The sequence below is a fragment of the Passer domesticus genome, chromosome 11 (assembly GCF_036417665.1).
Source record: "Passer domesticus isolate bPasDom1 chromosome 11, bPasDom1.hap1, whole genome shotgun sequence".
Taxonomy (NCBI): domain Eukaryota; kingdom Metazoa; phylum Chordata; class Aves; order Passeriformes; family Passeridae; genus Passer; species Passer domesticus.
The window spans coordinates 7,324,187-7,338,809 of record NC_087484.1 but is presented as its reverse complement, the minus strand read 5'-3'; the positions used below and the strand labels follow the sequence as shown (position 1 = coordinate 7,338,809).

The window sequence follows — 14,623 nt, the reverse complement described above, 5'->3', positions numbered from 1 at the left end:
GGCTCTGCAGAGCAGCACTGCCCACCCAATCTCCATGGCAATGAGGGGTCTCACCAGCTGGGTCAGCCCAGCAGCCCTGGAGGTGGCCGGGGCTCTCCAGGGCCTGCAGCAGGTGGCAGCCCCAGCCAGGTCCCTGCTGAGCTGGCAGAAAGCCGTTCCTTGTTCTGTGGGACAGAGGGAACCTCAGGAAGGTGCTGGGAGGGACAAGGGGACAGGGAGTTGCACGCCCAGTTCTGTGTAGATGTTCTTCTGCAGTCCACGCAGGAAAGTTTGCCACAATAAATTTCATTGTCTTCATTTTAGTCTTTGGCAGAAACTCGTTTGAATGCATCTACTCAACAAATCTCTCTTCTTGCCCAGGCTTCTTTCAGCTTTTACTGTCCTGAATATGAAATCTCCCAACTTGGAATACAGGTACTTCAGGGCTTCAGCAGAAAAAAAAATAATAAAAACCAAATCACTGGATTCAGACAGTACCGTAACCAGAGGTGGGGTTTTAGAACAGATTGACTTGGATGGAGTAATAATAAAACTTATGATCCTGCTTTCCTAATTAGCCTGGCTGCACAGGTACCAAAATCAGAGCTGGAAATATGAAAATGTCATAAAACCACACAAAAAAATAATACAAAAGTATTTTAATGTTGTCTGATTAGAAATTCCATTTTAAGAAATATAACAAACACAAATGGCATTATTACTCTGTAAATATCTTCTCTCAGACTCTTTGAAACCTCCATGCAGATTTTTAAATACATTTTTACAAAGAAAACAGTGTGGAGAAAGAACAAAGAATTACAACACATTTGAGAGAAGCCCTGAAATTAATTTCAAAAGGACATGACTTTAGCATAAGAATACATTTGGAGGAAGAGCATTTTTTGTTTGTTTAGCAATCTTCATTTTTTTCCAGCAGGAAAGCTGGATGGGCACACTGTGTACCGTCCCTCGTTATTTTCAATTAGGAAATAGACATGAAGTTACTTTGGCTTTGTTATAAACAGCCAGTGGTAGTTCTGAGAAAGGTATATTAAATGCCAGAAGGAAAATGAGCAGGAAGATGTAAGATGGAGCCTGATCCTGCTAACCCCTGCTCCTCCAAACAATCCTCTTTCTTTTCTACTTACTGTGCAGTCTAAGAACTTCAGGATTAAGTCAGGTCTTAGAACCATAATTCCATTTATTTGTAGAGGCAAACATGCCTTTCGCTGAACATAAATGTTTTTATTTAAAAAGAGACTGTCAATTTGAAAGCGTTTTAAATTCACGTTTAGGAGAGGCTTTGTGCAGTTTCACACGGGCCGGGGGATGGGCTGTATCTCGGCAATTCCAGCGCCCGGAGTGCCCTCCCCAGCCGCAGCCACCCCTGGCAGAGCTGGCTGAGCCAGCCCTGCGTGGTGCACAGCACAGAACGGGTTAATCCCTGCGGATCCCTCGGGTCCAGCTCCCGCAGAGCTCCGGGACCCCGGCCGGCCCCACCAGCCCCTCGCCGCCAGAATCTCTGCTCCAAGTCAGCGGTGGGGAAAGAACTCCTGCAATTCCAGTGTCACATCCCTGCCACGAGCCTGCTGGGGTGCTGGGATGGGGACCAGTAGCTCTGGGAATAAACATCAGACCCCACGCAGAAACAGAGGGACAGGAACTGAAAGTTGTGATGTGACTGAAACTCCTCCTGGGAGCCAGTGTGCCAGCAGTGGTACCAGGACACGCAGGGGTGTGCACACAGATGCTCACAATTTGCTGTTTCATTTCATGGGGGTTTTTTTCCTCCTGAATTGTCTCCTGTAAATAAAGAAAACAGAATGTGATTTAATGCTCACAACATTTTTCAAACAGTATTACATAAGTTAACCAGCAAAAAAAACTCCAAAATGTTGTAACAACCTGCAGCCCCTTTCTCACATGTATTAGCAAACAGCTAATTCTGGTTTGTTGCCCGCAAACCTCAGGTCTGAGTTTTGTTGCATTTTTAAAGCCTGCATCAGAAGCTTAACCAGAAACAGTCAAATCATCCTTTTTGAGGCATTCTCAGTTAAATAGCCTCATATGTAGTCCCCACAAAGGACTAAAAATATTCAGCTGTGATTAGGGTTTTTTTTGTTTATACATTTCATCCAGCTCAGGAGTGCTGCAAAATAAGTCAGCAGCTGTCATCCTTTTTTTTCAAATAATATACTTTCTAAAAGGAGAGTTTTTACAATAGTTTGGATTCAGCTAATGGACGAATATCATAGATTCATACATTATTTTTCAAAGGAGACTGGGCTGAGCCATTAAATAACCAAAAATAAGTCATTTTTACCCCCAAACTCTTAGACATTTTCTCTTAAAAGAGCAGTAGGGCATATTTTTTTCTCAGTTCAATATGAATCCACTCATTACCCCAATTTCAATTGGCTAGGTATGAAAATCTCAGGACTTACTCAGGTTTTTTCAATGTCTCAAGTGTAAGAAGAGAGTCATGTTACTCATGTTTACCTCTGCCAAACAGCAGCTGGAATATAGCCCCTCCAGGCAGAACACTGGGAGCGCATTAAAGTACTAAATGATTCCCAGGAAATTCATAAAATGTCCTTTTCTAATGATTCAAGGTATTTTTGTGGAGGCAGATTATTTACTATTTTTAGCTTTTCCCAGTGTCTAGCTTGTCTAATTGCTCCTTGTGCAAGTGCTCTGGCCTGGGGCTATTTTTCAGCTCTAATTGCAAAAGAAAGGATTACATGGCTTTGCTTGTGCTGGAGATGGGGCTCAAACCCTCAAAAAAAAAAAAAAAAACAAAAAAAAAAAAAACCACCAAAAACCAAAAACCAACCCTCCACCCCCCGATTTCACAGCTACCCAGAACATTCACTCAATTTGCTGGTCTCATCTATAACTTCAAACCTGCTGACAACAGGACCACAGGTAGGTACCTGCTGTGTGCTGTCGGGGAGCAGGGCAGTCTGACCAGTGCTGGAGTTTTCCAGTTGATGGTTCTCTCATCTACTTACACAGTGCAGCAATTACCAGAGGTGTTACCTTTGCAATTTTCTTTGAAAAGTCATGGAGAGATTCCCATAAAATGCTCCTTGTTGCAATTCTAGTTGAAAATCCTGGAAACAGCAGAGAGAAGTCAGGCTCTATGCTGGGAATGGCCAGTGAGCAGCCAATTTTGCTTATAAAGCTATCAACTTACTTAAACCTGGGGAAGGAAAACCAAAATGTCAAGTTATTTTGACTTTGTTCAAAATGCCACAATGAGAACTACCTAAGCTGTACTACCTGAGCTTTTAAGAAGATAAAAAACCCCTCTTTTGTGCCCAGATTTAATTAACACTGTTTTGTGGATGCTCTTCAGGCTGTTTTCATCTCAGCCCACTGGGTAACTTTACCAAGCAGCAGTCTGGCAGAAGCCCCTCTCATTTCAGAGCTTAAAACTCACAGCACAGCTCCTCCCAGAGAGGAAGGAGATGGATCTTCTCCAGGAGAGTGGAAAACCAAATCTGCGATTTTGCCTTGTCTATATAAAGAATGCTTGCATTTTGGCCCAGGCCTGAATTTGCCATTAAAGTAGCCCTTGTCTATAGAAATGTTAGGAGACAGCCCAGGAACCATCACAGCCTGGTACATCCCTGGAAAAAGCAGTCACTGTCATCTCCTGCAAGGGTACAGAACAACTCCAGAGCAGCAGCTATCTGAAAATAATTTCATTTTCCTGTGATAATAAAACATCAGCACAAAGGCCTGGTCTATGAGAGCAGTTGTGCAACACTCAATAATTTCACATCCTGGTCTGAATTGTTCCACAGGCAGTTGGAAGGTCCAAGGCTGAGATCCAAAAGCACCAGTGTATTCACAGCTATGCAAATATTAGGAACTAGTGATGTCTCAACACATGCAACATCTTACATTATGTTTAGCAGACTCCTCTTAAATTTATCTGGCTACAAGCTTTACCAGAATTTGTGAAAGAAAAAAAAAAAATCCAAAAACTAGAACAGATTAAGCCAAATAACTTTTCAGCTATTACTCATTTGAGGTTTGTTTGAAGTTTTTACCTCTTGGGAGATAGAGGTTCCTAAATATTCCAGCAGGCTGTAAGTCAGTGACACATCTCAGACACTCTGTTCTGGTGCATGCCCTGATAGCCCTGGGTTTGCCCCCTGCCTTCTGCTTGCTCTGCAGCCCATGTGATGCTTTGTTTACCCACTGCACAGGCAGATCCATGCACCAGCCATTCCCAGCAGAATGATTGGGAGTCCACGGCTTTCTTATGGCTGAGTCTGCAAACACTGGGCACTGATGTGCTCCCCTCCTTCCCACTCAGCTCCCCTCTGTGTTTTGGGTTCAAAGTGAAACTATCCCAGACTCAGGGACCTCGAGAGAGCAGGACTTGGGAAACCCCAGGAGAGACACCGAGGGCACGAGCGTATTATCAGAAAGAATTTGAGTGCTCCCAGCAGCCCAGCAGCAAATTAGAAAGTTTTGGCTCCCAAGAATGAGTTGTGTTGTTTGTTCCTGCACACTGCAGCTGCTCGTCCCTCTCCCTCCCCACCCCCCTCCTTTGGGTGGTTTATTACACACAAGCTACTAATGAATGGGAGCCGCTGTTTTACAGTACACCACACTTACAGGACTTATCTCTAGGCCTACCACAGATTTGACTGATCAACAGCAGGGCACCACCATCATAATTCTTCCTAGAAACAGGAGGATAAAAAGGGGTTTGTTGGAGGTTGGCTGTGTCTGCAGAGAATCCTGCCTGCAGGGCCTGCTGATGCCATCACTCGCTGCTATGGTCTTTGGCCTAATAAGGTACAGAAACAAAGATTGTTCACTTGTTCAAGAATACTAAAGTACCCAAGTGACGGAAAGTGGAGGCAGCAGGGCACACATCCAAGTGGGATTAAGGCCACAAGTGCAACGTTACAGGGCTGACTGGGTGGCAGAGGGAATATCTGCCTCTGAAGAAAAAAAAAATCCAGTTCAAACATAATTTATAACATGTCACTCACAGTCAGAGGTGGCTGTCATTAAGAGTTAAATGCTGCATTGTGTTCAACTTATTCCGATAAGAATTCTCTAAGCTGCTTATATGTTATCATAACTCATGAATAAGTGGAGCGTGGGCAGGGGAGGGGGAGAGGCTCTCTGGGGCAGGATGGGACCCAGACTGGGAGGCAGAAATGCTGGAGCAGAGCTGGGCTGCTGGGTCCTCAGTATGGTGTACCCTCACTCTGCACATCCCAAGGACTCCACAGCGAGTCTTGGAGTCTGCCAAGCCCACAGGACTTGTCAGGGTCCAGGCTCTACTTGGACACATCAACCTTCTTTGCTTTTATGCACTTCTCCAGTTACAGAGCCAGGCAGTAACACCAAGAGGATCAAAAATGGTGCATTCAGTCTCTGTTCAGCTGCTCTACACAGCAAGGCTCTATGAAGGTTTAAGAGCTGGAGGTGAAGGAGAAAAAAATGGACAATGTTATAGAAAAGTATAAAGTCCCTAAGTTAATGCTGCTTACTGGAAATGGAACAGGGAACCCAACAGAAGAGCAGCAAAGCAGCTTCTTTAGTGACAATATTAAATTCCTCTGACTGACTTGGCAGTTTGGAAGCAGCAGGATTGTTTTCATTAGCTTAAGGAAACCCAGCAACAGACCCCACTGAAGTTCAAGCAGCTAGATCAGGCCAAATACCACTAAACTTTCCAGCCTTATCAGGGAAATTTTTCCCTGCAACTTTTTCCCTACTTAATTTTGGTGAAGAGGGAAAAACTTGTGTAGAATAAGAGTTAGAATCATAGGAGCCCACTCATTTTCACAGAATTAATCATAGGAGCCTGTTCATTTGCACAGCTCAGTGCAAATAGCCAGTGCAATCCCAGTTAGAAGCATTTCTCTGGTGCAGCTCATTCAGAAAGCAGCAGTTTGTTTACTCACTGGCTTGGGCTACCTGGATCACGTTACACCTGCTGGGGCTGCTGGTAATGTGGGAGGTTGATTTTAAACTGGCACTGTTGCTTTTATAAAGCCTTTAATGTCGTTGGCTCTGGCTGTGTTCAAGATCTCACCCATGAAGCCAAGCCTTAAGGGACTTTGGGCTGAGACATCCCAGTCCTCTACTCCCCTGTCACTCAAGTCAACAACCACAACTTTGCTGCGGTAGGTGTGGGACAAATATTTCAGTCCCTGACCTGTGCCTGGTCTGACTAAAGGCCCAGGGCCTCTGATTTGCCCACACCACAGAAACACTGCAGCAAGTTCCTGGTTTTCTGAGTACCAAGCTGAATACAGTTTCTGACCTGCTGCCTCAGTGTTGTCTTCACCTGGGTTGGAAAGCCAGAGGGCTGACCACAGTGAGCTCCTGGTGTCCAGAGGTGGCTGCAGGACACTGCAAGGGTGCATGGTGCATGTGCAGGCACAACAATGCTGCAGTGCATTCATGTTTCTGGCCTCTGCAGCTCTGAGGAGCTGATAACCACAGCCCTCTGTCCCTGCAGAAAGCAGACAGCTCCCTGCAGCCACCTCTCTCCAAGGGGGAACAGAGGATGAGTCAGGAATCCCATCCACCCATTCCTCCCCCCCGCCATGGCAGCATCTGGAGCTCACCCACGCACGGGAGCTGAACCCACAGAAACGTTTTTGTGGGTGGGTGTCCCCAGGGGGCTGTGCTTGTCTGTTGTGCAGCTTTAGGCGTGTGCAAGTCCAAATCCATTTGTCTGGATGCAAGCTACAGTAAACAATCAGTAGAACTTGTCAAAAGAAAAGTTAAAATAGATGTAACTGATGTGTGAAGGCGTGTTTTACCCAGCTCTAAATCCTGTTGGCTGTGTGAGTAGAGGCAGGTAGTAGATTAACTATGCAGCTCAGAGACCATTAAGGCTTGCAGAGGAACAATTAGTCCAGAATTTGCATTTTATGAAATTGAACCTTTTATAAAACTTACAGCACAGCTAACGACAGAGCTTTCTTCAAACATTTCCCTCTGATCTTTGTCACGTGGGGTTTGTAGCATCTTGCCAGGATATGAGAATCTAAAAATGTAAAAGGCAATTTTTTCAGCAAAAATTAAACCCACTGGTTTATCTTTACCATCTGTGTGAAGTGTAAACTGAGAGAATAAATAAATACTGAAAAATACATTTGTTTTAAATAAATGTGAACAAAGGCTTTGACACATTTGCAGTATGTAATGATGGTTTTAAAACATGATTTCAACCACCTGACTCATTCAGTTAAATACAGAAAACTCTCCAGGTTGTATTTGCATTCTAGAAGAGCAGCTACAAAAGAAAGTGTAAGTGCAGCAAATCATTCTGAAAATAAACTGATTTGAACAGAGAATTAGTTCTTCCTGAAAGGCTGCAGCACCACTGACTTTGTAGTATTACTTGAAATAGCTGCAAGTATCTTATTTTTCCTCATAAAACAGATCCACTTTGGGAAGGGCAGACTGACAGTTTGATCTACCTTCCAGGAAACCATGAGAGAAAAAAAATCACTTCTAGGACCACAAATTTTCAGTAAGGCTTCTTTTTTTTCTCCAATATTCAGGGAAATTCCTAATGCAGTTCATAGTCTTTAATTAAAAAAAAAAAAAAATAAATAAAACCTGCAGCAATAAAAGATGGAAGAAAACCAAATCCCTTTTCCAAGCAGTGACACTGCCACTTTAATAGTTTCCCACTGTACTTGGGGTTAGTTGCCAGAGAAGCCTTGTTCAGCCTATTTGGGGGCCCCATGAAATGCTGCAAGCGTTACTGAAATGAGCACTTGTCTTTTGTTGAGCTGCATGCTAGCACCATACAGTGCTGAGCTGATAAATCCACTTTTTCTAACACAAGCATTTTTCAAACAAAACTACCATGAGACTGATGAGTAATGCCAGCTTGCCAAAAAAAAAAAAAAAAAAAAGATACACACCCCTCCCAGGCGCTGCTGACACTGACAGCTGTTAAATTCACATATTCACAAAATGAGATGGGTTACATAACTGGAAATTACAAGAGCGACTCACCAGCGAGAGGAACTGCAAAGCAAGGCATCACTGGGGCTTGGGGAGGAATAGATCCCACATTCCCATGTGCACCGTCCCACTGAAGGTCAGGATAAAGCTGTGTCCTGAGCACACAGAGGTTGCTGGGCACTCCTCACCCTGCATCATCAGGCTGTTTGTAGTTTGTTCAGCGTTGGGATTTTTTTTCAGCAAAGTGAGGATGCATGTGGAAAAAGGATATATTAGTTCTGCTATGTATGTTATAACATAAGGGTAATTTAAAAGCCCAAATGTCACATTTTGCAAGGTGTAATGCAAAAACTCTAAAAGGTTTATTGTCAAATCTTGAGCAGCTGACAGAGCAATGGAGAAGTGGAAGTGCTGGGTTGAGTTAGGTTTGACAAAACCTAGGCAGCTTTTAATTTGCATCAAATTTTTCAGACGTATAAGCACTTTGCAAAGGTGTTGTTTGTATAATTCTCATTGCATGGCCATAGAGCTGAGCTCTGGAGAAGTTCTGTAATCCTCCCTTGCAGGACAGGAAGCAGTGACACCATGTCACCCCACCACCACATCACCTGCCTTTATTTCAGTAGCTGTTTCTAAATTGGTTTGAAAATTTTGACAAAAACACCTGGTTCTGGAAGGGCCATGGAGCAGACGATGGAGGACAGGCATCATTAAGGGCTCCTGAGGAATGGCAGGCTGTGGAGCTGGTGGAACAGCTCAGGAGAAGGAGCAGTGAGGGAAGATGGCAATGTCTGCACAAGCTGCCAGGCCCTCACGTGTTGCTGAGATTGCCAGAAATGAGGTTCTAAAGGGGGCTAGTCTGGACATAAATCAAAGCAGAAAACAATGGATGTCTTTATGAATAGCCATTAAAAAAATGCAGTAATTAAACCACCATTAACATCAAGCTAAATTTTATACATTCAAAATTATCAATGCTTCAATTTTTTTGTGCTCATGACTGAATTCATTCTTCTTAAGTAGTAAGAGGGAGTTTTTTTGTTATTAAAAAATACCTAAAACCTTTTTTTATAAGCAAGTCTATCAAACAAGAAATGAAGATGAAATGACAACTAAATGCATAAAGTTCCATGTACTTTATCATGTTATCTATAATAAACTAGGCTAATGCAAAACCAAGATGCACAGACAAATCAGGAGAAAAAAAAAGAAACACTGAAATGAATGCTTTGAGAGTGATGTCACCTAAGCTGGTGTGTAGGTACAGTCTGCTGCGTAGGAGAGCAGTGAAAGCATAAACAGAATACTAGATGTGCATTAAGCCACAAACAGAAATAGCTGGGAACAATGGCAAAGTCTGGTTGCTCTTGGAACCTTAATGTAAGGAAACATCCTTATAAAAGATGAGACAATAGCGGGTCTATAAATGACAGCCCCGTAGGCAGGGAAGGATTAAGAACTTCCTATAGTTCCTAAAGTATCAACCTATATTGTAACCCTTCCACAAAGGCTGCCTTAAGTGCTTTCTCTGAATTAGTCCACCCAGAATAGGAAAAAGCATCAGAATTATTTTGACTTTTCCTCTGGACACCAGCCACACACTCTCAGGGCAGTGAGGAAGAAGTAAAAGCAGACGGAAGCTCAGCAATTGTTTAGGACCTTTAGCCAGCACACCTGTAAGTCCCAGTGCTCATCTGCCCTCCCTGCTTCCTCCAGAACCCAGAGACCTTTGCCAGCCCTGATCCAGGCCATGGCAACGTGCTGCTCTCTAAAGCTGAGCTTTTCTGTCTCTGCAGAGCACTGCCTTTGGACACAAACAAACACAAACTAGGCTGAGGTTTCAGTGTCCATTTATCACTTTTCTTTTCTTTGTTTTATTTTGAAGTGGGGTTTTTGTAGTCTTGTTTGTTAGCATTCATTTAACTGGGCGTACATTTCATTTGAAAACATTAACAAAATACCTGCCAACACCTCATGGCCCATGGCCTGGGACTTACTCCTTTACAGCAAACATCCTCTGAGCTTTCAGGTAGCAGATTACCCTCAGACCTCAGATTCTCTTGCAGACTGCCACATACTCTACTATTAAAAATTGAAATTGAAGACTATGGACATTACTATTTAATACCATTCCACAGACCAGCCACAGTGAACTTTCAAAGGCCTCAGGGGTTATCAGTGTCCATAGGACAGGGGCTGGGAACCACCACAGGCTTTGGTGGTTCTGCTGGTTTGTCTCTGGCACAGCACAAAGCCCATTCACACACATCCCTCTGGTGAAACTCAAAGAGTCTGCACTTCAGGGAGTTTTCCAAAAAGTCAAATGAAGCTGTGTGAGCACTTCACTGCACTGATGGGGAAGAAGAATTGTCCACTGCAGCTGCTGCTAACATAGGCACCTCTAGGCACTCCAAATGGGTGTGCATGAACTGAATAATGTGAAAAGACCAGGACCTCTTACAAGTAATATTTATAGATTTGCACGTGATTATAGATTCAATAGGATCTACAGAAGTCAATGCTAAAGGATTTGCAGCAAGTTAAAACACTTGAGATCTCCTTGTTGCTGCCTCTGCCAACAATTCCTCATTCCAAGCTGGAGGCTTTAGAGCAAATTTGGGGCAATTCTGGTCCAAAAGTTCCAGTGGAATAGTTCTACCTGTTTCCAGAAGTGATCCCCTCTCGGTAGAACTTGGTCCTTGTGTGATGACAATATAAAGCAGATGTAAGTACATATTTTTTTTAAATGCTAAAAATTACACAGATGCTTTTAAAAATATTGAAGATTCACCATCCAGTTCTATTTTTAATTTTTTTTTTTTCTGAAAAACAAGCAAATATTCTGATCCTCACCAAGGGCTGTAAGTTACATCTTCTCAAACTCAATCACAGAAACCCTGAATCAACATGCTTCTTAATGGGAATAAATTCTTTTCAGCAGAGGTCTGTTAAAAACGACCACCAAAAGCCAACTATTATTAGTATTCAGGGCAGAATTAAATAGTGTCACCATGGATATCTGAATGTGCAGGTGTGGGCCTTAAATTATTTTATGGCAAAATTCAGCCCCATTTCTTACTCCTGGTCTTCAAACCTACTCCCAGTGGAGCAGATTATGATGACCCTATAGGGCAGAACCTTGGCCAAAAATCCATGGATTTTGGGGGGCTTTCTGCAGAGTAAGCAAGTAAAAGTTATATATTATTGCTGTTGCAACCTGTGGGACTTCTCAGCAGTACAATGATGTTCAGCACAGCTCAGATGCTCTTCCTGAAATGTATTTTCTGGCCCTGTCTCTGTGCAGCTCCTCCAGCCTTGGGGGAACTGCTCAACGGGGAAGGGGCTGGGAAGAAAATTGTCAGAGCCAGGCCCTGCCAAGCACAAGAAGTGTTTGGGCACGGGTCTCACTGCACAATTTTTCTAAGACTGGAAACAAATATTAAAGCTATTTTCTTCCATCAGAGCAGTTTTAAAGTCACTTAAAGTCTGATAGCACTTTCCAGCTGGAAACTGGACTTTGCTCCTCAGTGTAGTTCCACTTACTCATCTGACAACTACCAATTACTCATGGGAGCAATGCACGAGGTTCTGCAGCAGTGGGGATAAAACACAAGAGCAAATCCACTTGCTCAGAAGGGCAAGTTTCTAGATTCAATAACAAAATCAGAACTCTGCAACAGCCCCTCCCTTCCCCACAGAGTTTGCTGCTTAAAATCTTAAAGGAAAAAATATCATGTTCTCTATGAATACCATCTTAGCATGATCAGTTTTTTTCCTATAAAAATACATAATCAGTTTTGTAGCTTTTCTACTTGTACTGCAAACCAGTAAAGGAAAACTCTGAAACTCTCACACTTTCATTTCACACCATTTTTTATGTTACCTAATTTCCCAGTTTAAAAATAGATTACAGGGATTAAGAGACTTTTGAATCTAAAAAGAATGCACATATTATGGAAATTATTACCTAAAGTAAATAGTCTACTTTAATAAGCAGTCTCCTAGTTTGTATGATATTAAGGAAAAAAAACACTTCACAGGCATCTAGATTAACACGTCAGCCAGCTTCATTTACAAGTTCAAAATCCAGAGGTAGATAAAATATTAGTTTTGCTTGGAATATGCAAAGTGCCAATTTTTCGTATATTAATGCATTGAAGCACTTGATACAATGCTATTATGGAAGTAAAAAATAGTTGCCAGAAGGGTTTATTTAAGGAATGGCTACTGCAAATAAAAACTTTCAACTAAAAAGGATTTTTAAAATTGTTTTTTAATATGCTTTTAATGACCTCTACTCCTCATACCTACCTCCTTGCTTCCCAAACTGTTTGTACTGTCCCCAATAACACTCAGTGGAAAGCTGTCGTTCCTGGCTAAATCCTTACTTAGGTTGGATGCTATGCCTCCGTTAGACAGGGTCACAAGGTCACAATCGATTTTGGAGGCCACCTGGAGAGTCCAGGCCGTGAACTGACTCAAAAAATTTATATCAGAGCTGGAATGGTCCACCTCCCAGGGCTCAGCCTGCGTTAACACCCCAACCGCAGGATGGAGCCTGCCAGGCCCAGCTCAGAGAGAGGCCAGAGTTGTTGACCCCGTTAGCTGACCTCTTCAAACTTCAGGAGAATTTTTCTGGCAGTTACCACGGTGACTGGGCACTCCAAGCTTATCCTTCTTACTGAAAAAAAAAAAAAAAAAAAAAGACGAAAAATTAAGAAGAAAAAAAAAAAAACGTTAAAACCTACCTCGTAGGGATGTCTGTCAAGAATCAAATATGTAAAAGTTTTAATTGTTTGCTTCTCTCTTGGGCTGCTCTGGCTCTAACTGGTACATCCGATGTGAACATCGAGGAAACAGTCTGGCTGAAAACATTTCAACTTGTGAAGGCATAATGCTCAGTGGATTTAACAAGAAGCATTTCTAGTATCTGCTGGTGATCACAAGTGACACACTAAGAGGTTTATTGTGAAATATATTTATTTTTCTTTCAGTGTCTTTCTCCAAATTGCTACCATTTCTCACTGAACTGAGAAGAAGCTGAGACAAGGCTCAGGGAAAGGATTCTTCTGCTGCCCTCTGTTTTTTTTTTTTTTTTTTCCTTTTTAAAAACTATCTGCTTGGTGAAACATTAAGTATGCAGCAATACCTTGCTTTGGTCTCTCAGAAGAGACTGCATAACCTATTTAATGTACCATGAAATATTATTTAAGAGGAAAAAGCAAAAAAAAACCCCAAAAGTTGTCAGACATCATTAGTGCTGGTTTTTTCAGGCACTTTGAACACCAATCACTTCACACATAAAATTTATCAGGTAAGCAAAGTCTCGTGATGCTGACAGAAAACACTTGAAACACATCAAGGGATCACAGAGTGTGCTAAGTAAACAAGAAAACAAAGTGCACTCTTCATTTCTGAAAAAAAGAAGGGGAAAACTGGTGCTTCTTAATTTCAGAGCAATCACATATTACATACAAAGCTTTTATGTAAATTTTCCTCATGCTCCTCTACTTGAAATAGCATCTTGCAAAAGGGAGCAGTGAAGAGTACACTGCATTATAGCTGGAAAAATCCTACTTAAGGGCTCCTGATGGCAAACTGTCAATCAGTATTCCCTGCTTGTTATGAACTGCTCATTTCTGGAGTACAGCTAAACAGAGGTTTAATGATTGAAACTTTAATGGCATTTTGTCTCACACATGGTTCTGAAGTATCTTCTGTTGTCTGAAGAGTTAAATATGGACATTCAAATTGCTGCTCAGCCACTGCTCTGCTCCTCCTGGGCTTCTCCACTGGCAGTGCTGAGGTGGCAGAGGGGACCGAGCTGCTGAGTCGCCTCTCACGGGAGGAGATCACACAGACCCTATGGACACAAAAATAAAGCAGGAGGTTCGGGTGTGCAAAGCAAAAAGCTCAGAACTGATCTTTTGTTCCAGACTTACTTTTCATTTCTGCTGGAAGGATGAGAAAAAGGCAGTCCAGCATACGTGTGTTAACTAATATTAAAAAAAGTGAATGCAGGCATGGTACAGGACTCTTTCTCCTTTCAAAACTGGTTCAATTGCTTTGAAATATCATATGCCTCAATGCTAAATAGATACATAGACACTTAATAATATTATTTAGCAATAGTGAATTAAACATGAAAACAATTTAAATTAAAAACACTTAAAGATTGTTTCCCTGTTATTAAGGATGTGTTAGAAAAAGGCTAACCCTCTCATTAGGAGATGGATTTTTTCATTTGTGTTTTTGTTGTGGCTATAAAAGATGTTTTTATACTTTCTCTTTTATTCTCTGCATGAAATAATGTAAATTGAAACAATCAGGTGACTGATCAATAGGCCAGTGGGAAGAAAAAAAATGTTTGTTAAATTCTATTTCTTTTCTTTCTTTTTGAACAACACTGTACATATAAGCATGTGCCTTTCAATTAGATACCATGATTTATGAAGTCATGCTCAGGGCTAGCCAGGTTGTTGACTCAGATTAGAGCTATGATGCCAGCTCATTCCCTGGTGACAAACACTGACTGTCCTTCCCGCAGCCAGGCACCCCTGGCAGCTTTATGAAAAGCCCTTGTGGTTGGCACAGCACTGAGCAGGAAATGAGGTCCTCTCCGGTTCGGGACAGAGATGACTGGAGCTACAGAAAGCTGTAAAGCAAAATCAGCATCTCC

The 14,623-nt window shown here is 42.2% G+C and overlaps 1 protein-coding gene across 12 annotated transcripts in view; it reads right to left on the bottom strand.

Moving 5' to 3' along the window:
• Positions 1–623: 623 nt before the first annotated feature.
• The window catches only part of SOX2 (SRY-box transcription factor 2), a 36,805-nt gene continuing 22,805 nt past the window's right edge, over positions 624–14,623 (bottom strand). For 3 of the 12 annotated variants that reach the window (XR_010346139.1, XM_064385375.1, XM_064385364.1), the window contains 5 exons: positions 13,642–13,807; positions 7,996–12,625; positions 6,925–7,012; positions 2,913–3,092; positions 624–1,782 (listed from right to left, as the gene is read on the bottom strand). The gene's annotated coding sequence lies outside the window, so the exon portion shown is untranslated. Of the gene's footprint in view, positions 1,783–2,912; positions 7,013–7,995; positions 12,626–12,692; positions 12,810–13,641; positions 13,808–14,623 lie in introns of all 12 variants that reach the window. The other 9 variants (XM_064385368.1, XM_064385365.1, XM_064385367.1 and 6 more) reach the window with 9 other exon arrangements.